At 42.6% G+C, this 23,088-nt stretch overlaps 1 long non-coding RNA gene across 10 annotated transcripts in view; it reads right to left on the reverse strand.

Annotated features, from left to right (window-relative positions):
* The window catches only part of LOC138988483 (uncharacterized), a 60,904-nt gene extending 38,073 nt beyond the window's left edge, over nt 1-22,831 (reverse strand). For 5 of the 10 annotated variants that reach the window (XR_011464712.1, XR_011464713.1, XR_011464711.1 and 2 more), the window contains exons 1-3: nt 21,998-22,829; nt 18,846-18,981; nt 13,364-13,732 (exon numbers count right to left, since the gene is read on the reverse strand). This is a non-coding gene — a long non-coding RNA (uncharacterized lncRNA). Of the gene's footprint in view, nt 1-13,363; nt 13,733-18,845; nt 18,982-20,825 lie in introns of all 10 variants that reach the window. The other 5 variants (XR_011464709.1, XR_011464707.1, XR_011464705.1 and 2 more) reach the window with 5 other exon arrangements.
* Between the last annotated feature and the right edge of the window lie 257 nt (nt 22,832-23,088).

A 23,088-nucleotide genomic window follows, 5' to 3' on the forward strand; every position in this document is an offset into this window, starting at 1 on the left:
GGTAATTCCTCAGGAGATAACCTTTCTGCTTAATCTTGGAAGGGTCCACAGCAACACATGACCCTCTACTCGCTTCGTACACTTAGATCAGGATTGTGCCAAATGTTGATAATACGTCATTTAGTGTACAGCCTTCTGTCTCAAAATCTCATGTATAAGTGTGCTTTGACCTTTAGCAGAACAGTTCTTAGAGCTGAGAGGCTGTCCCCAGGTCATAATCCTCAATTTGTCATGAATGAAAATTTCAATTTCTTTCTTAGATTGACTGATTATTAGTTTTTTTTTTTTAATCAACAAACCAAAGGTAGCCCCTCCTATTTTAATTCTTAGAATTTACTGCAGAATTTAGAATTAAATTCTTAGACTTTATTCTTAGAATTTCAAAGGTGCTCAAAGACATATTTAGATCGACGTGTGTTGGTGCCTTGTTTGTGACAGCAGAATGCTCTGAGAGCCCTACGCGTCGTACACACGGAGCACACACAGCGGAGGACTGATTGAGTGATCCGCAGTGGGTGCCTGCTGTGGGACACTGTGCGGCTTACGGTCAATCAGCATTTGGCATCCATTCTTTTCCAGAAGAAGAAATTATTTTTCTCAAACTGTCTTGCGGCTGGCGTTCTCAATGAGAATTCGCTTCCACCAGGCAGTGTGTGTGTGTGAGATTTGGAAGCTGGAAGTTACAGGAAGGCCTCCCTTGTAACGAGCCGCCAGCTCATTAGTGTTTGCAGCCAGTCTCAACATTCCAAAGTCTAGTTATCAGCCTTGTCATTATCCAGAGGCCACAGCCCAGATGTGGCAGTCAGAGCCTGGTCACCAGCCTCGGGGGCTCCGAGGCCGCTGTGGGCTCTAGCAGTGAAAAAACAGCAGCAGTCGGCTGACCCCTGCCCTTGAAATTGGTATTTGGTAGCACATTGCCGTCTTCTGCTCCTTGAACCAGCCTACAACTGTGTAAGTACCATATTTAAATCCCTTCCTATCTGAAGTTCTTGGATTGATTTCTGTTTCATGCACTGAATCCTGACAGATAAAAATATGATATGGATGTCAAGAAGAATTAAAATCTCTATGGGCTGTAGAACAATATTCAAGTTATAGCATTAGACTAAATAATAAAAGTCGAGAATAGTATGTAAAGTGTATTTTCATTCGTGTAAAAACTACACGTGTGTATATTTAGTTATATTGTTGACCTGAAACAAGTAGCCATACATTTGTCCAGCAAGGATGGGTTTATTTGGGGTCAGAGAGAATCACAGTTGGGTGTCTACAACCACAGCAAGCCACCACCCGGCAGGGGAAAAGAAGCCTTTTACAGAGCGGGAGAGGAAGTTGGGAGGCTATAGGGACACAGAGGCCGAGGCTTTTCATTGGTTGAGTCCCTGCCAGCAAAGAAGCGTCTGCTTCCTTTTGAACTCTGTTACCTCACAGGTCGACAGAGCTCCCCATTCTGGTCTCCAACTCATGTAATTTCTGTTTATTACACATTCTGTTTATTAATATTTTACACCATATATGTATATGTTTGTTCATACATAGGAAAATTTGAGAAGTTCATATAAGAAAATGAAATCAGTAATTGCTTCTGGAAAGACAAAAGTGGAGTCTTGGATCGGAAAGAGCTTTATGTTTGCTTTATATATACCCCTTAACCTGTTGACTTTTTAAAATTTTTGCTAGGTTCATTAAATACATTTTTTTCAATTAAAAACATCTTTTAATTATAAGAAAGTGGCAAGTTTTGTAACAGTTATTAAACAGAAAGAAAAAAAAATACTAATTAACACCTGCCAACCTATTATTATAGGTTTTTTGGTGTACATTTTCTCTAAATCCATCTTTATTAAATTCTTGTAGCAAAATATACACACACCCTAGTTTATAGTCTGGTTTTATTTTTGTTTGCTTGGTTTTTCTTTGATTTTGTTTTTCTTATATGTAACTCAGGAAATAAATACTTTTCATATGATTATAAATTTCCTCAAATCATATTTCATGGGAATTAAAGTGTTATTGACTTAAGATGAATCTCTACCTTATGTATAATTAAGAAAGAACTTAAAAAAACTGCCTGCTAAATTGTTACACAGACAACACATGGACCTTCCCCTTCAAATGAGCCAGGTGTGTCTAGAGGTCAGGCAGCCTCTGTCTAGAGGCAATAGGGCATTCCTGACCCACTGACTCTACCACCGATGATGGCTCTACAGAAGGCATGAGTTGCTCAGACCACCCTCTCATTCCTTTGAGATTGCTTTCATCAATTTCAAGCTATTTCATGGTTTCTCTTGCCCTCTGTGGCACTGGTTGGTATATGACAAGCTCATCTCACAGCAACAAAACATAACACAGCCTCCTCTTCAAGGCTGCTTTGCACGACTATGTGGAACTGCAGTCTTTCCTTTCAGTTTAGTTCATTTCAGTCGCTCAGTCATGCCTGACTCTTTGTGACCCCATGGACTGCAGCATGCCAGGCCTCCCTGTCCATCACCAACTCCCAGAGTTTACTCAAACTCATGTCCATCGAATTGGTGATGCCATCCAACCATCTCATCCTCTGTCACCCTCTTCTCCTCCCGCCTTCAATCTTTCCCAGCATCAGGGTCTTTTCCAAGGAGTAAGCTCTTCGCATCAGGTGGCCAAAGTATTGAAGTTTCAGCTTCAGCATCAGTCCTTCCAGTGAATATTCAGGACTGAGTTCCTTTAGGGACAAATATTTGTTTGCAAGAATCACAGGTAAGTCCTCCTGCTCTGTTAGTCTGCCTTTTCCATACACAATAACTTTGATTTCCATGTTGATCATAGTGTGACTATAAGGGACTTAAAATGGCAATTAAATTCAAATTGTGTGCTACTACAATGTACGTAGTTCAGCTGCTGTGACAATCACATGAACACTGATGGCCTGGTTTACATTCGTAAGCAACAGCAACTCTGTGATTGTAGGACACCTTCAACGGTAAGTCACAGTCCAGTATCAGAGATGTGTGAAAAATATTCTCCTTAGAATAGATGAGACAAATACTTAGGAATATATCTACCTAAAGAAACTAAAGACCTATATATAGAAAACTATAAAACACTGGTGAAAGAAATCAAAGACGACACTAATAGATGGAGAAATATACCATGTTCATGGATTGGAAGAATCAATATAGTGAAAATGAGTATACTACCCAAAGCAATTTATAGATTCAACGCAATCCCTATCAAGCTACCAACGGTATTCTTCACAGAGCTAGAACAAATAATTTCACAATTTGTATGGAAATACAAAAAACCTCGAATAGCCAAAGCGATCTTGAGAAAGAAGAATGGAACTGGAGGAATCAACCTACCTGACTTCAGGCTCTACTACAAAGCCACAGTTATCAAGACAGTATGGTACTGGCACAAAGACATAAATATAGATCAATGGAACAAAATAGAAAGCCCAGAGATAAATCCACGCACATATGGACACCTTATCTTTGACAAAGGAGGCAAGAATATACAATGGATTAAAGACAATCTCTTTAACAAGTGGTGCTAGGAAAACTGGTCAACCACTTGTAAAAGAATGAAACTAGAACACTTTCTAACATCATACACAAAAATAAACTCAAAATGGATTAAAGATCTAAACGTAAGACCAGAAACTATAAAACTCCTAGAGGAGAACATAGGCAAAACACTCTCCGACATACATCACAGCAGGATCCTCTATGACCCACCTCCCAGAATATTGGAAATAAAAGCAAAAATAAACAAAGGGGACCTAATTAAAATTAAAAGCCTCTGCACAACTAAGGAAACTATTAGCAAGGTGAAAAGGCAGCCTTCAGAATGGGAGAAAATAATAGCAAATGAAGCAACTGACAAACAACTAATCTCAAGAATATACAAGCAACTCCTACAGCTCAACTCCAGAAAAATAAATGACCCAATCAAAAAATGGGCCAAAGAACTAAATAGACATTTCTCCAAAGAAGACATACAGATGGCTAACAAACACATGAAAAGATGCTCAACATCACTCATTATCAGAGAAATGCAAATCAAAACCACTATGAGGTACCATTTCACACCAGTCAGAATGGCTGCGATCCAAAAGTCTACAAGCAATAAATGCTGGAGAGGGTGTGGAGAAAAGGGAACCCTCTTACACTGTTGGTGGGAATGCAAACTAGTACAGCCACTATGGAGAACAGTGTGGAGATTCCTTAAAAAACTGGAAATAGAACTGCCTTATGATCCAGCAATCCCACTGCTGGGCATACACACTGAGGAAACCAGAAGGGAAAGAGACACGTGTACCCCAATGTTCATCGCAGCACTGTTTATAATAGCCAGGACATGGAAGCAACCTAGATGCCCACCAGCAGATGAATGGATAAGAAAGCTGTGGTACATATACACAATGGAGTATTACTCAGCCACTAAAAAGAATAAATTTGAATCAGTTCTAATGAGGTGGATGAAACTGGAGCCTACTATACAGAGTGAAGTAAGCCAGAAAGAAAAACACCAATACAGTATATTAACACATATATATGGAATTTAGAAAGATGGTAACAATAACCCAGTGTACGAGACAGCAAAAGAGACACTGATGTATAGAACAGTCTTATGGACTCTGTGGGAGAGGGAGAGGGTGGGAAGATTTGGGAGAATGGCATTGAAACATGTATAATATCATGTATGAAACAAGTTGCCAGTCCAGGTTCGATGCACGATACTGGATGCTTGGGGCTGGTGCACTGGGATGACCCAGAGGGATGGTATGGGGAGGGAGGAGGGAGGAGGGTTCAGAATGCGGAACACATGTATACCTGTGGCGGATTCATTTCGATATTTGGCAAAACTAGTACAATATTGTAAAGTTAAAAAAAAAAAAAGAATAGATGAGACACAATCCTTTTGAGTCTCAGAAAAGCTTTAAGTCAATTCTATTATTCCTCACTGAGAAGGCAATGGCACCCCACTCCAGTACCCTTGCCTGGAAAATCCCATGGACGGAGGAGCCTGGTAGGCTGCAGTCCATGGGGTCGATAGGAGTCGGACAGGACTGAGCGACTTCACTTTCACTTTTCACTTTCATGCACTGGAGAAGGAAATGGCAATCCACTCCAGTGTTCTTGCCTGGAGAATCCCAGGGACGGGGAGCCTGATGGGCTGCCGTTTATGGGGTCGCACAGAGTTGGACATGACTGAAGTGACTTAGCATTATTCCTCAACTACGAAAGCTGGGAATCCAAAAGGTTATCAAGATATTTAGCTATTAAAAAGCAGATGTTTTTAAAACGTACTCAATCTGGTTCAGATGCCCACTGTTTTAATCAGTAAGCCATGCTGTCTTATTCTTCTAAAACTTTCCCTTTGTGTTTACATAATATTCATAATATGGCTGCTGAATATTTCTTCAAAAGAACAAATCAGACTTTAATAATTGTCAAATATTAGATAATTCAGTTCAGTTCAGTCGCTCAGTCATGTCCGAATCTTAGTGACTCCCTGGACTGTAGCCCACCAGGCTCCTCTGTCCATGGGATTCTCCAGGCAAGAATACTGGAGTGGGTTGCCATGCCCTCCTCCAGGGGATCTTCCCAACCCAGGGATCAAACCCAGGTCTCTTAATAAAGATTATAAATTGCACTTTATACATTTGTACAGATTGCTGCTGCTGCTGCTAAGTCGCTTCAGTCGTGTCCGACTCTGTGCGACCCCAGAGATGGCAGCCCACCAGGCTCCCCCGTCCCTGGGATGCTCCAGGCAAGAACACTGGAGTGGGTTGCCATTTCCTTCTCCAATGCATGAAAGTGAAAAGTGAAAGTGAAGTCGCTCAGTCCTGTTCAACTCTTAGCGACCCCATGGACTGCAGCCTACCAGGCTCCTCCGCCCATGGGGTTTTCCAGGCAAGAGTACTGGAGTGGGGTGCCATTGCCTTCTCCATTGTACAGATTAGAGATGGCATATTTTTAAAAAATATCGCACAGCCAAATTATTTTAGACAGCAGATTCACCTTCAAAGAACAAGCTGGTGAGAGGGCAACCAAGGACCTTGTGTATAACTTGATGCCACTGAGCGTCATTAGAGGTGCCCTGTGCTGCCTTAATGCAAATGTTATTTTGCATCAACAATGAAAAGCAGTCAAATGCTTGGTGAAATATTTCCACTTGGCGGCGTATATTCTCTTCCCCCTCCACGCCCCACCCCCACCCCGTTGTAAAAGCGAAGGTTCCTTGAGTGCGGCACAATCACGTTGTGTACACTTAAGAGTAAATCTACAGCTTCCCTGGTGGCTCAGACAGTGAAGAAGCTGCCTGCAGTGCAGACCTGGGTTTGATCCCTGGGTCAGGAAGGCCCCGTGGAACTCTTGTTCAAAGTGTCGCTTTTCCTCATCTGTACTGTAGTAAAGCGAACGTGAAGCCGCTCAGTCATGTCCAACTCTTCGCGACCCCATGGACTGTAGCCCACCAGGCTCCTCCGCCCATGGGATTTTCCAGGCAAGAGTACTGGAGTGGGGTGCCACTGCCTTCTCCAGGAGATCTTCCCGACCCAGGGATTGAACCCGGCTCTCCCGCACTGTAGGCGGACGCTTTACCGTCTGAGCCGCCAGGGAAGTCACCCTGTGGTCCTGTGGTAAAGCACTCTTTTTATACCTTTTTAACTCACTCTCTAAAGTTTAAACCAGAAATAGTAGATATTTGCTCTATACTTAGCAATTTTCCTTGGCTTCCAATTTAATTAAATTTTCAAATTGGAGCTTTACTGTAATTATCGTCATTATTATTACTATTGTTAGTCTTTTGTAAGGACAGCTTGTGTTCTGCTGACGCCCTCCCCTCCAGGCTAGTTAGATGTATTTGATCTTTGACTAAGAGGATTATGCTGTAGCCTTTACCACCCTTCTTTCCCGCATTTATTGACCTAATTATTTGAAGAGCATTTATTGTGTTCTATGATTTAATAATGGTGACTTTTATGGTAAAGGGTTTTTTAAGAAACACATTTTAATAGCATAAAATATGCGAGTTGAAGGAAGTAAAAATGCAATATGAAAGACATATGAAAAGAAGCAAAGTTTAAGTTAGCTGAACAGTGCTCTTCTGTTTAGGAAATTCCACATCTTTCTTATGAGACCTGAGATAAATCTTCTTGATTTTTGCTTATGATGGGGAGGAAAAATGGCTTTTAGTTACCTATTCCATTACCTATTCACCAGGAATCTGGGCATTAGTTTTCATTCTACATTTTTACTACTATCCTCAGAGAAATTATTTTGTTTCCAGTGATTGCAATGGTCCCTGTCTTTGGAGAGTTGCTGATCCAAGGTTAAACTTTACATTCCCTCAACCTTCTTACAAATGTTTTATTAAATGGCACCTGTCTGTGCTTAAATAATAGGTAGCAAAGCTATTAGGAAGAAAAGCTAGGAGGATAGCAGACATAAATATCTTTTTCTGTGCTGCGGGGACAAGGTGACCTGGAAGACAGTCACAGGCTTGTTAATGAGGATAAACACGCCCTACAGGAAGACTCAGACTGTGGAACCCAGATCACAATGTCTGGTTCAAAGCGCACCAGGCTTTGTGGTTGGAATGCAGAAACAAACGAGACGCTCTGCCTCGGGGAACTTGTCTGAGATTCTTTTTCCTGTGAGGATAGGAAAGACTTCTGGAATTGAGGCATCATTATTGGAATAATGTAGTGGACACATCTCAGAATGAGAAAGGTCAGACTTTGTGTGACACCGAATTTTTAGGAAAAAAATAAAACAAAACATTTTAGCAATCAATACTACTCATCTCCAAGCTGTTACTACTAGACTTATGAAATAGCTGGTATGCCACTGCCATGTTTATATCCTTGACATTTCATTCCTTAACCTCTCGAGATCAGATGATCTTCATCGATGATCGCATCGAGCTTCATCACTCCTCTGAAACTATGACACATTCTGATCACTTAACTGAAACTACATTCTAAGAGAACATAATCTCCTGATTGTTAATGGTAAAATATTGACAGAACAGCAAGGGAGTTAGTACAATGAGCTTTGAAATGAGTGTTAGTTGCTCAGTCATGTCCAGGTCTTTGCGACCCCATGGACTGTAGCCCCCCAGGCTCCTCTGTTCATGAGATTCTCCAGGCAAGAACATTGGAGTGGGTTGCAGTTCCCTTCTCTAGGGGATCTTCCCAAAACCGGGATTGAACCCAGGTCTACCTGCGTTGCGGGAAGATTCTTTACCATCTGGACCACCAGGGAAGCCATGTAGACTACGTTCTAAGAGAACGTATTTCCCCGATTGTTAATTTACTGGTAACATGTAGACGGAATAGCATGGCACTTAGTAGGATGAGCTTTGAAGTCAGAAAACCTGGGTCAAAATTCTGATTCCATTACATAGTAACTAGGCCTGTGACTTTGAAGAAGAATTTTTTAGAACCTTCTCTGAGAAATCAGGATAATAAATTCATCTCATAAGATTACCACAAGGATTGAGAGAAAATGTCTAAAGAACCTATTACAGGCAAAACACAGAAGTGACACTCAACACCCTCATGATTATTTTTAAAAGGCTTTTTACACTCTTTATTTCACCTGACATTTCTATTTGCTGTTGTTCAGTCACTAAGTCAAGTCTGACCCTTTGTGACCCCATGAACTATAGCATGTCAGGCTTCCCTGTCCTTCCCTATCTCCCAGAGTTTGCTAAAACTCATGTCTGTTGAGTCAGTGATGAGAACCAGCCATCTCATCCTCTGTCATCCCGTTCTCCTCCCACCTTCAATCTTTCCCAGCTTCAGAGTCTTTTCCCATGAGTCAGCTCTTCAAATCAGGTGGCCAAAGTATTTAGCTTCAGCATCGGTCCTTTCAATGAATATTCAGGGTTTCCTTTAGGATGGACTGGTTGGATCTCCTTGCAGTCCAAGGGACTCTCAAGAGTCTTCTCCAACACCACAGTTGAAAAGCATCAATTCTTTGGTGCTCAGCCTTTTTTATTGTCCAGCTCTCACATCCATACATAACTACTGGAAAAACCAGAGCTTTGACTATATGGACCTTTGTTGGCAAAGTAATGTCTTGCTTTTTAATATGCTTTGTAGGCTTGTCATAGCTTTTCTTCCAAGGAGCTAGCTTTTTTTTTTTTTTTTCATGGCTGCAGTCATTCTCTGCAGTGATTTTGGAGCCCAAGAAGATAAAATCTGTCACTGTTTCCGCTTTTTCCCCTTCTATTTGCCATGAAGTGATGGGACCAGATACCATGATCTTAGTTTTCTGAATGTTGAGCTTTAAGCCAACTTTTTCACTCTCCTCTTTCACTTTCATCAAGAGGCTCTTTAGTTCTTCTTCATTTTCTGCCATAAGGGTGGTGTCATCTGCATATCTGAGGCTATTGATATTTCTCCCGCCAATCTTGATTCCAGCTTGTGCTTCATCCATCCCTGCATTTCGCATGATGTACTCAGCATATAAATTAAATAAACAGGGTGACAATATAAGCCTTGACGTACTCTTTTCCCAATTTGGAACCAGTCTGTTGTTCCATGTCCAGTTCTAACTTTGCTGTGATCCACAGTCAAAAGCTTTAGCATAGTCAATGAAGCAGATGTCTTTCTGGAATTCTCTTGCTTTATCTATGATCCAATAGATGTTGGCAATTTGTTCTCTGGTTCCTCTGCCTTTTCTAAATCCAGTTTGTACATCTAGAAGTTCTCATACTGCTGAAGACTAGCTTGAAGGATTTTGAGCATTACTTTGCTAGCATGTTAGATGAGTGCAATTGTGTGGTAGTTTGAACATTCTTTGTCATTGCCTTTCTTTGGGACTGGAATGAAAACTGACCTTTTCCAGTGCCGTGGCCATTGCTGAGTTTCCAGATTCACTGTCATATTGAGAGCAGCACTTTCACAGCATCATTTTTTAGGATTTAAAATAGCACAGCTGGAGTTCCATCACCTCCATTAGCTTTGCATGTAGTCATGCTTCCTCAGGCCCACTTGACTTAACACTCCAGGATGTCTGATTTAGGTGAGTGATCACACCATCATGGTTATTCTACATACTAAAAATGTTTTCTTTCTTCTTCTAGGGCACAAACCTTCAGTTCAGTTCAGTTGCTCAGTTGTGTCCGACTCTTTGCAACCCCATGAATTGCAGCACGCCAGGTCTCCCTGTCCATCACCAACTCCTGGAGCTCACTATAAACTCATGTCCATCGAGTCGGTGATGCCATCCAGCCATCTCATCCTCTGTTGTCCCCTTCTCTTCCTGCTCCCAATCCCTCCCAGCATCAGAGTCTTTTCAAATGAGTCAACTCTTCTCATGAGGTGGCCAAAGGATTGGAGTTTCAGCTTTAGCATCAGTCCTTCCAATGAACACCCAGGATTGATCTCCTTTAGGATGGACTGGTTGGATCTCCTTGCAGTCCAAGGGACTCTTAAGAGTCTTCTCCAACACCACAGTTCAAAAGCATCAATTCTTTGGCGCTCAGCCTTCTTCACAGTCCAACTCTCACATCCATACATGACCACTGGAAAAACCACAGCCTTGACTAGACAGACCTTTGTTGGCAAAGTAATGTCTCTGCTTTTGAACATGGTATCTAGATTGGTCATAACTTTCCTTCCAAGGAGTAAGTGTCTTTTAATTTCATGGCTGCAATCACCATCTGCAGTGATTCTGGAGCCCCCAAAATAAGTCTGACACTGTTTCCACTGTTTCCCGAAATATCTGCCATGAAGTGATGGGACCAGATGCCATGATCTTCGTTTTCTGAATGTTGAACTTTAAGCCAACTTTTTCACTCTCCTCTTTCACTTTCATCAAGAGGCTCTTTAGTTCCTCTTCACTTTCTGCATAAGGGTGGTATCATCTGCATATCTGAGGTTATTGATATTTCTCCCAGCAATCTTGATTCCAGCTTGTGCTTCTTCCAGCCCAGCATTTCACATGATGTACTCTGAGTATAAGTTAAATAAGCAGGGTGACAATATACACCTTGATGTACTCCTTTTCCTATATGGAACCAGTCTGTTGCTCCATGTCCAGTTCTAACTGTTGCTTCCTGACCTGCATATAGGTTTCTCAAGAGGCAGGTCAGGTGGTCTGGTATTCCCATCTCTTTCAGAATTTTCCACAGTTGATTGTGATCCACACAGTCAAAGGCTTTGGCATAGTCAATATAGCAGAAATAGATGTTTTTCTGGAACTCTCTTCCTTTTTCCATGATCCAGCGGATGTTGGCAATTTGATCTCTGGTTCCTCTGCCTTTTCTAAAACCAGCTTGAAAATCTGGAAGTTCATGGTTCACGTACTGCTGAAGCCTGGCTTAGAAAATTTTGAGCATTACTTTACTAGCATGTGAGATGAGTGCAATTGTGCGGTAGTTTGAGCATTCTTTGGTATTGCCTTTCTTTGGGATTGGAATGAAAACTGACCTTTTCCAGTCTGTGGCCACTGCTGAGTTTTCCAAATTTGCTGGCATATTGAGTGCAGCACTTTCACAGCATCATCTTTTAGGACTTGAAATAGCTCAACTGGAATTCCATCACCTCCACTAGCTTTGTTCGTAGTGATGCTTTCTAAGGCCCACTTGACTTCACATTCCAGGATGTCCGGCTCTAGGTCAGTGATCACACCATCGTGATTATCTGGATCATGAAGATGTTTTTTGTATAGTTCTTCTGTGTATTCTTGCCACCTCTTCTTTGTATCTTTTGATTTTGTTAGGTCCACACCATTTCTGTCCTTTATTGAGCACATCTTTGCATGAAATGTTCCCTTGGTATCTCTAATTTTCTTGAAGAGATCTCTAGTCTTTCCCATTCTGTTGTTTTCCTCTATTTCTTTGCATTGATCGCTGAGGAAGGCTTTCTTATCTCTCCTTGCTATTCTTTGGAACTCTGCATTCAGATGCTTATATCTTTCCTTTTCTCCTCTGCTTTTCGTGTCTCTTCTTTTCACAGCTATTTGTAAGGCCTCCCCAGACAGCCATTTTGCTTTTTTGCATTTCTTTTCCATGGGGATGGTCTTGATCCCTGTCTCCTGTACAATGTCACGAACCTCAGTCCATAGTTCATCAGGCACTCTGTCTATCAGATCTAGTCCCTTATATCTATTTCTCACTTCCACTGCATAATCATAAGGGGTTTGATTTAGGTCACACCTGAATGGTCTAGTGGTTTTCCCTACTTTCTTCAATTTAAGTCTGAATTTGGCAATAAGGAGTTCATGGTCTGAGCCACAGTCAGCTCCTGGTCTTGTTTTTGCTGACTGTATAGAGCTTCTCTATCTTTGGCTGCAAAGAATATAGTCAATCTGATTTCGGTGTTGACCATCTGGTGATGTCCACGTGTAGAGTCTTCTCTTGTGTTGTTGGAAGAGGGTGTTTGCTATGACCAGTGCATTTTCTTGGCAATACTCTATTAGCTTTTGCCCTGCTACATTCCATATTCCAAGGCCAAATTTGCCTGTTACTCCAGGTGTTTCTTGACTTCCTACTTTTGCATTCCAGTCCCTATAATGAAAAGGGCATCTTTTTTGGGTGTTAGTTCTAAAAGATCTTGTAGTCTTCATAGAACTGTTCAACTTCAGCTTCTTCAGCATTACTGGTTGGGGCATAGACTTGGATTACTGTGATATTGAATGGTTTGCCTTGGAAATGAACAGAGGTCATTCTGTCATTTTTGAGATTGCATCCAAGTACTGCATTTCAGACTCATTTGTTGACCATGATGGCTACTCCATTTCTTCTAAGGGATTCCTGCCCACAGTAGTAGATATAATGGTCATCTGAGTTAAATTCACCCATTCCAGTCCATTTCAGTTCACTGATTCCTAGAATGTCAACATTCACTCTTGCTATCTCTTGTTTGACCACTTCCAATTTGCCTTGATTCATGGACCTGACATTCCAGGTTCCTATGCAATATTGCTCTTTACAGCATCGGACCTTGCTTCTATCACCAGTCACATCCACAGCTGGGTATTCTTTTTGCTTTGGCTCCATCCCTTCATTCTTTCTGGAGTTATTTCTCCACTGATCTCCAGTAGCACATTGGGCACGTACTGACCTGGGGAATTCCTCTTTCAGTATCCTATCATTTTGTCTTTTCATACTGTTCATGGGGTTCTCAAGGCAAGAATACTGAAGTGGTTTGCCATCCCCTTCTCCAGTGGACCACATTCTGTCAGACCTCTCCACCATGACCCTCCCATTTTGGGTGGCCCCACATGGCATGACTTAGTTTCATTGAGTTAGACAAGGCTGTGGTCCGTGTGATTAGATTGACTAGTTTTCTGTGAGTATGGTTTCAGTGTGTCTGCCCTCTGATGCTCTCTTGCAACACCTACCATCTTACTTGGGTTTCTCTTACCTTGGACGTGGGCTATCTCTTCATGGCTGCCCCTCCTGACCTTGAACATGGAGTAGCTCCTCTAGTCCCTCCTGTGCCCGCAGAGCCACTGTTTGTTGGACGTGGGGTTGCTCCTCTTGGCCACTGCCCTGACCTCTGGCGTGTGGTATCTCGTCTCAGCCGCCACCCCTCACCTCGCGCGTGGGGTAGCTCCTCTAGGCCGCTCCTGTGCCGTCACAACCCCTGACCTTGGGTGAGGGGTAGCTCTTCTCCACCAGGCTTCTGCGCGGTCCGTCGAAGTCGGAGCATTTTTGAATCCTTATACGCACAAACCTTATACAGTCCTTAATGTTTTATTCCTTGTAGTGTTCTTCTTTATTCTGTAAGAAGCTATTATTGGAAAAGATGGGTCACAAAAAAAAAAAAAAAAAGAAGCTATTATCAGTCTTTACCCAAAGGGATGCAGGGAGTGACTTGTAAAGGGAGTGTACCACTTTCAGAAAAGAAGTAACCCTCAACCAACCCAAGACAGCCTTGTAGTAGCTAGAGTAGTTGATATTACCCTGCTCGCACTGTCCTCCTTCTCCGTGATCTCCTGCTGGGCCCTTATTGACTAAGAGAGCCTGAAACCACGGGGAGCCATGGATGCAGTGTCTAGTCTGTACTTCCATGTACATTTCATATGGATACTGACAAGTTTCCAAATTGGTTTGATGCAAATTAATTGTTCTACTGAGGCTGTCTTTGATATGTTCTGTGGGAAACACAGCTTTGATTTTATGAATGCCTGAGCCTTGTACACAGAACATATGCAATTAGAAAAAAGTACAGATGTGAGAGTTGGACTATGAAGAAGGCTGAGTGCCAAAGAATTGATGCTTTTGAACTGTGGTGTTGGAGAAGACTCTTGAGAGTCCCTTGGACTGCAAGGAGTCCAACCAGTCCATTCTGAAGGAGATCAGCCCTGGGATTTCTTTGGAAGGAATGATGCTAAAGCTGAAACTCCAGTACTCTGGCCAACTCATGCGAAGAGTTGACTCATTGGAAAAGACTCTGATGCTAGGAGGGATTGGGGGCAGGAGTAGAAGGGGACAACAGAGGATGAGATGGCTGGATGGCATCATCGACTTGATGCACATGAGTTTTGGTGAACTCCAGGAGTTGGTGATGTTCAGGGAGGCCTGGCGTTCTGCAATTCATGGGGTCGCAAAGAGTTGGACGTGACTGAGCGACTGAAATGACTGAATGAACTGACAGCTAGAATGAATGAAGGACCACATTAAAGAATCTGTTATTTTACAAAACCTCACTCTCCTATTTCTCACTCATGAAGTTCGTTGGATATATACATTCCCAGGGTTGTGCCCAAACAGGCCTGATTTCGCCCACAAGGGCCATTTGGCAATATCTGGGGCATGTTTATTTGCCACACGGGTGGACGAGGGTGGCTGCTACTAGCAGTGAGCGTGTTTAGTGGTTAGAGAGGCCAAGGCTGCCTCTAGACAGCCTGTAGTGCACCGACCCGTCCCCCAGAGTAAAGAATTACCTGACCCCAGAGCAAGTGATTAACCGCACCAGGGCTGAGATACTACTGCTCTAGTGGAAACTAAAGGTACCAACAGCTCTGATGAACTCACTGAAGACTTTTGTCCCTATTAGTTTAGTATATGAAGAAAGGTAAAATGTTCTTTTAAAACATATACATGGATATAATTTATACTGAATATACATATGTGACACATGCTTATAAAGTAATGAAACCACTCTGATAGTGTGTGAAATTAATTGCGAACATTTCAACAATGATTTACCATTTACAAAATTCTTTCTCAACAGTCTCTCCATGGCAATATTATCTATGCCCACAGCCTCAACTTTCATCTCTATAATTATGAGTTTCAAATATTTATCTCTAGCCCAGGCTGCAATGTTACCGCATCCTGACTTTCTGTCCTCACTATTTCCTGTCACTCTCGCTGCCCTCATACCACTGCCTTAGTTTGGCCTTATCCTTGTTTCCCGGATTACCATGTGACCTCATTGTCCAAGATCACACCACCCTGCGGCTATACAAGAAGGAAACACCTTTTTCTTAGTACACAAACTATAATAGTCTCAATTCTGACTAACCCCCAGAAATCATCTTGTCAAATTATCTTCGAGCTGCTTCTGAGACCTCCCAGGATTCTGCCCTGTGGTCTCCTGAGCAGGTCCACAGGGTTCTCGCCCTTGCTAAGGTTTGAATGCTGCTGTGTCTTCTTTAAGATCACACTGATGACTTGGCTGGGCATGGCTTACTGCAGACTGGTCTCAAGGAGGAGGTATACTGCAAACCCCTTTGGGTCTCTTTCTGCAGCACAGGAAGAGCATTTCCTGATTTCCCCCATGGTGTAGAGTCCAGACTGTCAGTTTTAACAAATTTTTATGCATACTTAGGGATTTTAAAAAAGGATATACAATGAGGTAGTTACAACTTGCTCAGGGGTCGCACTGAGTCAGACACGACTGAAGTGACTTAGCAGCAGCAGCAGGGCCAGAATTGCTTTCAATTCAATTCAATTCAGTCAGTCCATTCCGAACTGACTCTGCTACCAGAAAAAGGGTAGTTTTCCCCCCATTTGAATTTAAATTCCTTGTAGACAAAACTTCACCACACCCCTTACATGGAAGGATATGACCCAGTCCCCAAATAATACTATCAGAATCCTGCCAATTTCAGCCGATTTGTCAGAGCCTGGATAACTCACTCTTAAAATAATCTCTCATGGGCGGTCAGCAACCTAGCGAAGCTGTTTGGCTGCACCAACCTTATTCTAGTTTATTTTCAGTCTCATGAAACATTTAAAACCTCGAAATCAGTCTCACCAAGAATCACCTGGTTATGACCAAGATGACTTTCCAACTAATCTCCTTCTTCTGGCCCAGTCTTATCGAATTACCTCCTTCCCTGCTGCCTGTGTTCCTCAGAAAGGCAGATCTGGTCACTTCTTAAGACGCCATAGTGACCCCACGCAGGCCTCGGCACTCCCTCTGCTTATCTCTGCAGCCCCATCCCTTCTCCTGTCCTCACCTAATCGCTGAGCTCACATTCGAACATTCAGAGTTCCTACAAATCCCTGACCTTGGATTCTTTCTCAGGCCTCTGCCTTTGCTGTTTCCTAGGCCAGGAATCGGAGAAAGCAATGGCACCCCACTGCAGTACTCTTGTCTGGAAAATCCCATGGACGGAGGAGCTTGGTGGGCTGCAGTCTATGGGGTCGCTTAGAGTCAGACACGACTGAGCCACTTCACTTTCACTTTCCACTTTCCTGCATTGGAGAAGGAAATGGCAACCCACTCCAGTGTTCTTGCTTGGAGAATCCCAGGGACAGGGGAGCCTCATGGGCTGCCGTCTGCAGGGTTGCACAGAGTCAGACACGACTGAAGCGACTTAGCAGCAGCAGCAGCAGCAAGCCAGGAATGCTTTTCACCCTGTCCTCAGGAGGCCCTATCGTATTCATCCTCCATGATGCAACCCAGTTACCACTCTTCCAGGAATCCTCTCTCTGCCCCATCCCCATGTCTGGAGCACATCGTTCTCATGTCTGACATAGCTCTCATCACACTGCATTGAAATGGTTTGTGTATTCCATAGACATGGAGTGCCCTAAAGGCAGAGGAAACAGTGTTGCCCTCTATATTTTCAGGCACTTGGCACAGGGCATGCAAACCCTCAGTTAAGTTTAATGGATGTTGACTCAGTATTTTCACTTGATCTTCTTAACAACACTGTGGAGCTAGTAATATTTCCAACAGTGCTGGAGGAAAGCAGTGAATCCATTTAATTTAAGATGAAAACCACCATGAAAATTATGGTTATGGAATATAATGTAAAGTTTATGAATTGTGACAATATAGACATAATATAATTAAAAAAGAGGAAAGGAGAAGCAGGTGTAAAGATGGGATGTGTGTAAGCTGTTGATTTGCTGTGTTACAGATGAAGTTGTAAAGGTATGTTTTAAAGCTGACAGATCAAGTCATCATTGTAAAACCACATTTCAAGATATAAAAGCAAACATTAGAAAAAATAGAAAAATAATGCAGTTAATTGAAATTAGGTTTTAGAGGGTAGGAAGCAGAAACTGGATACTATTCATGGTGGTGATATAAATATATATATAAAAATTTTTAATTATGTATACTAATATCTTTTTTTTAAAGAAATAGAGAATAAAGTATGTTATATAAAGTTATGGTAACTTTGAGCTTAAAGCAACTGAGAGTACTAATTTTTTTCACATATTCAGGAGAAACACATGTACAAAATACAAAGTACAAATATAAAAGTATATGGTGCATATTTAGTAAAAAAAAAATAAAAGCTAGAAAACAGAAGGGATATCTATCATATCAATACATTTACCTATGAAAACAAAATGACTCTCAAAAGGATTGTAAAACAAAATCGAATTAAATGCTATATATAAGATATATTCCTAATACAAACTATTTTAAAATATTAAGCATTAAAAAGTACAGAAGCAAGTCACAGAGTGAAACATAAATAAGATGGAGAAAATACTTCTATAAAATATTAAAAAGAAGACCGAAGGAAAACAGTGGACGAGCAGGCCAGAAGCTTGAGCAGATTGTTAAAGATCACATTTCTCACGAACGTGTGGAATGGTGCTCTACCTCACTGCGGCTCAGGAATTAAAGCCGCTCCAGGGAGGCGGCAGCGGGTTGTTAGAAGACAGGATAGAGTTCGCTGTGCTGCATGGTAGGTCCTTGCTGTTAATCCATTTTGTATATAGCAGTGAGTATCTGTTAATCTCAAGGTCCTAATTTATCCCTCCCTCACCTTTCTGTTTTTCTAACCATAAGTTTATTGACTGTGTCTGTTTTATAAATAAGTTTATTTGTATCATTTTTCAAAGAATCCACATGTAAATGATATTTGTGATATTTGGCTTTGTCTGACTTACTTCAAGCAGTGTGATAGTCTTCAAGTCAAAAGAAAAAAAGAAATTAATACTGCTACAAACCCACTGGAATGGCTAAATATTAGAAAGACTAAAAAACCCCAAGTGTCAGTGAGGATAAAGAATTGGGAAGTCTCATACACTGCCAGTGGGGGTACAAACTGATAGAACCACTCTGGAAGACAACTTGTTACGCCATTAGGTTGAAGAATGTGTTCTCCATGAAGCAGCCGTTCAATTTCTAGATATATACTCATTAGGAATGTGGACATACACGTTCCAGCAGACATGTATAAGAATGCTCATCGGCCAAAACCCAGAAACAATTAAATGTCTGTCAAGGGTAATGATAAATTTACAGCATGTAAAACAATGCAACAATGCAAATAAATACATTATAGTGTAAGCAATGACACAGAGATATCTCATGAACATAACGCCGTTCTAAAAAGACTACACTCTGAAGGATTACTGTGATTCCATTTATGTAACTTCAAAAACAAGCAGAGCTAAACTAATGCAAACAGATTGATACTTACAGAGTAAGACTGACAAGAAGCAACCCCGTGACGCTCCCACAAATGCCAGGAGTGGACTACACTTCAGAAGAGCTGGTTGGGAATGGGCCTGGAAGTAGGGTACTCTTTGAGTTTCGCCAGTGATCTGCCGCTTTACCTGAATTGATTACACGATGTTCAAATTGTAGTCATTCATTAAACTGCATGTTTATATTTTATGCAATGTGCATGTTCTATATATCCTTAACAATAACAAACTTTTAAACTATGTAACAGATTCCAAAACTTCCCTTGAATTTTTAAAATAGCCTTTGAGAGATGTTAATAAATTTTTAGTTTAAGAATGCTTTTAAAAATCTTTTGAAAAGGAAAAATCTAGAAGAGGTTACAATGACAATAATCATCAAATGCATTATATCTGTGCATGAAACCTTTATCAAGATCACTCATTTGGCAATTCACTCCTCTCAAAGGCTATGAAGTTCTAATGCTTTTCTCACAATGCTACGATAGCTTTGCTTTGAGATAACTTCGGCTTTAGTCATTCAAAGTCACCTTTTAAATTTTGAACAATAACAAACTTGAGAGTTAAAAAGAAGGCACATTTTAAGATGAGAAAAAATTCATGAGTCTGGTGGCATTACTGCAGTTTAATAAAGAATTTAAAACATCTAATGTTTTAAAAATTTCTAGTATTCATTTGATGCTAACTATTTCTAAAGCAAACTGTGAAAAGCAAAAGAAAAGCATTTACAGGAATTTCCTGGTGGTCCAGTGGTTAGGACTCAGGGCTTTCACTGCTGGAGCCTGGGTTCAATCCCTGGGCAGGGAACTAAGATCCCCGAAAGCCATAAGGTGCAGACAACAACAACAAAAAAATTTGAAAAGCATTTACTATTGATTTCTAACAGTTGGTAGACAGGTGTCATGAAAAATGATTAACATTATATGCTATAACATATGATTATATAAATTAACTGATTTTGTCCCCCTAGGGATACAGAGGAGCCTGGTAGCTGCAGTCCATGGGGTCGCTAGGAGTCGGACACGACTGAGTGACTTCCCTTTCACTTTTCACTTTCATGCATTGGAGAAGGAAATGGCAACCCACTCCAGTGTTCTTGCCTGGAGGATCCCAGAGATGGCGGAGCCTGGTGGGCTGCCGTCTGTGGGGTCGCACAAAGTCCGACACGACTGAAGCGACTTAGCAACAGCAGGGATATTTGTCGATGTCTGGAGACATTTTTGCTAGTCACGCCAAAGTGAGGAATATCTAGTGGGTAAAAGTGATGCTGCTCAACACCTTAAAATAGAGAAGCCCTGCCTTCCCTTCTCTCCCCAAAGAATTATCTGGCCCAACTATCAATAACTCTGAGGCTGAAAAAAACTCTTGAAAAAGTGAATCAAGAGAAAAAAGTTATCACATATTGTTAAGCAAAAAAGATTACAAAGGGCTAAACTTGTGTGATTCCATTTTTATTAAGAAAAAGTGTGATTGCCTCTGTATGTAATGTGTGTGCAGTATATTTACATAATGCATAAAACTGTCGGCCCTGAATGATGAAATCATGGGTGAATTTTATTTCCTTCTGCTTTGTTTTGCTTTGCTTACCTGGAATTTCTAATTTTTTCTATTGGTCATTATATTACTTGAACAGTAAGAAAAATACAAATTTTGGTTTCTACCAAAGAAAGACTCAGTCTGTCAGTAGGGAAGTTTAATTAGTGAGTGGAGAATAATGCAAAAAACTAGTCATAATGTGATAATCCGGTCTTGGACATATTCACTGGATACTGTGGAAGCAGAGAGGAGGAACAGTTGGCTACGCTAGCTGACACCACCTAGTATTAACATCCTACAGTATTGTGACTATGCTATCTTACAATCAGATCTCTTTTAGTTCACAAATAAAACTTATGACCATAGAGAAGATGCCTAAAGTAGAATTATGGTACTGTGAGCTGCAATAAACAAAGGAAATTAAAGAATAAGATATATACACAACATCCAGTCAGGCAGGAAAGTAGATGGTGGGATGAGGTGAGCCAGCCTCCATCCTGGAAGTCTCAAATGGTTCTGGAACTCTTGGCTGGCCTCTGGGGTGGAGGACTCCGAGGTGAAAAGTTCCGGAGTGGGGAAAAAAGGAATCCAGGCACAGTAAACAATTTATATGTTGGACTTGGATAGAATTCTTACACATAAAGTGTGCCTATATCAATAATTGCAACTATATAAAATAGTATTGTTCTATTGTGCTAGCAAACAGTGGTTAAAGGATAAACATTTTCTAGAGTTAAATATTTCAGATACCAGGAATCAGTGTCCCAATAAGAACACAACTGCTTCATAATGTGTAATGCTTTGAACAGCTTTTAGATTAGAAAAATTTGAGATGAAGACTCGACTCCAAAGGAAGCCAACATCAGCTGAAGAAAACAGTGGAAGATGCAGCAGAGCAAAAGCTGGAACTGAGTAGGGTTAACTGAGGACTAGGTGGGCACGCTGGCTGATGGCATTTGAAGGCAATGAGAAACCAGAGGCAGGATACTGTTTTATTTGGCTTCTCAAAAACATCTTGTTTTGATCCAACAGGAGACAGAAACTGCGTGGTGCTTTAGTATAAGTAAAAACCGATCAGGGCCAAAATCAGCTGCCCGCTTCATCGCCTTTTACCATGGAGACGGGAAAGACATAAAAGAGGAAGAGAAAACAGGAGTAAAGCCCACTGTTGGTGCTTTGCAAATCCTTCCAGCGTCAATCCTCACAGTTACTCATCCCTAGGCGTGCAATACTAGCAGAATCTGGCTGATGCTTCCTCACCTTTCAGGTCTCTTCCCCATCTCCACCTCCGTCCCATAGGAATCTCCCTGCTATAAATCCTCAACGCCATAATTAAAATTATGTGTTTTGGGGGTTAATTATTTAGAATCTGTTGCCGTTTCCTCTTTCATATGGAGAAGGGCATGGCGACCCACTCCAGTATTCTTGCCTGGAGAACTCCATGGGCAGAAGAGCCTTGTGGGCTACAGTCCACAGGGTCGCAAAGAGTCCGGACACGACTGAGTGACTAACACACTTCGTCTTTCATATGCCAACCACCCGCTCATCTTCAAATAAGCTTCAGAAGGGCGCGCCCTGACAGTTTTCCTCACCAAGGGGTGAGTGTTCTCACCTCGCAGCATTGCAGGCGCCTTGCAGTGTTGATTGCCGCACAGCACGCAATCTCCAAGCATTTACTGAAAAGAAGTGTTTCCGTGTTTAGCGGTTAATAATACCAGGCCCACAGGAAGCGGTCAAGAAGTAAACAGCACTGACTCACGTCCACACCTATTTTTTCAGTTCTTTCTCACAAAGCCCGCTACGTATGGAAGCCGGTATTGAGGGGTCTAGAAAACTTCCCTGGCGGCTCAGACAGTAAAGCGTTTGTCTACGATGCGGGAGACCCGGGTTCGATCCCTGGGTTGGGAAGATCCCTTGGGGAAGGCAATGGCAACCCACTCCAGTACTCTTGCCTGGAAAATCCCATGGACAGAGGAGCCTGATAGGCTACAGTCCATGGGGTCGCAAAAAGTCGGACACGACTGAGCGACTTCACGTTCACGTTCAGAAAACTCGGGAAGGCTCACCAGGCCGCCCGAAGTCAGGCGACACGAGAGGGAGCGCGCCCGGCCCGGGAGCCGGCCCTCCTGGGCGCGGGGCCTCGTTACCCACGCGGCGGCCCACAGGCGCGCCCTCCGCCCGCCGGCCCGCCGCAGACAAGCTCGTCTCCGCGGCTGGAGGAGGCTCGAGGCGGAGGCCGCGGGGGCCTAACAGGCGGAACCCGACTCCTCAGAGGAAGCCGCCCCGCCTGGGCGTCGCCACCTGACGAGAGGACTCGGGGCCAGCGCCCCCGAGCGAAAGACGGCCGGCATCTTCCAGGACCGGAAGCGGGCGGCGGAGCTCAGGACCCGCGAGACTAGCCCCAGGACCCCGGCCCAGCGCCGGCTGCCCGCGGCCGCTCTAGGACGCCGGAGGCTCCGCCGCTCTGTGGTTGGGGCCGGGCCGACCCCCGCCGGGACCGCCCACTTTCGGGCGTGTGTCGACCCGGCTCGTGCGCGAGACACAGGCCCGGGGCTAATGCTCCTGAGAGCGCGCGGGGCCAGGAATTGTAGGAAGGTTGGAAGAGCGGGACGCTCCGGCCGGTGCTCTGCTTCCACGGGCGGGCTGGCTTTCTCTGGAAGATCTCTGATTTCTAAAAATCTCAGAGAACAACCGTGGTCAATT

The sequence above is a fragment of the Bos mutus genome, chromosome 7 (genome assembly GCF_027580195.1).
Source record: "Bos mutus isolate GX-2022 chromosome 7, NWIPB_WYAK_1.1, whole genome shotgun sequence".
NCBI lineage: Eukaryota > Metazoa > Chordata > Mammalia > Artiodactyla > Bovidae > Bos > Bos mutus.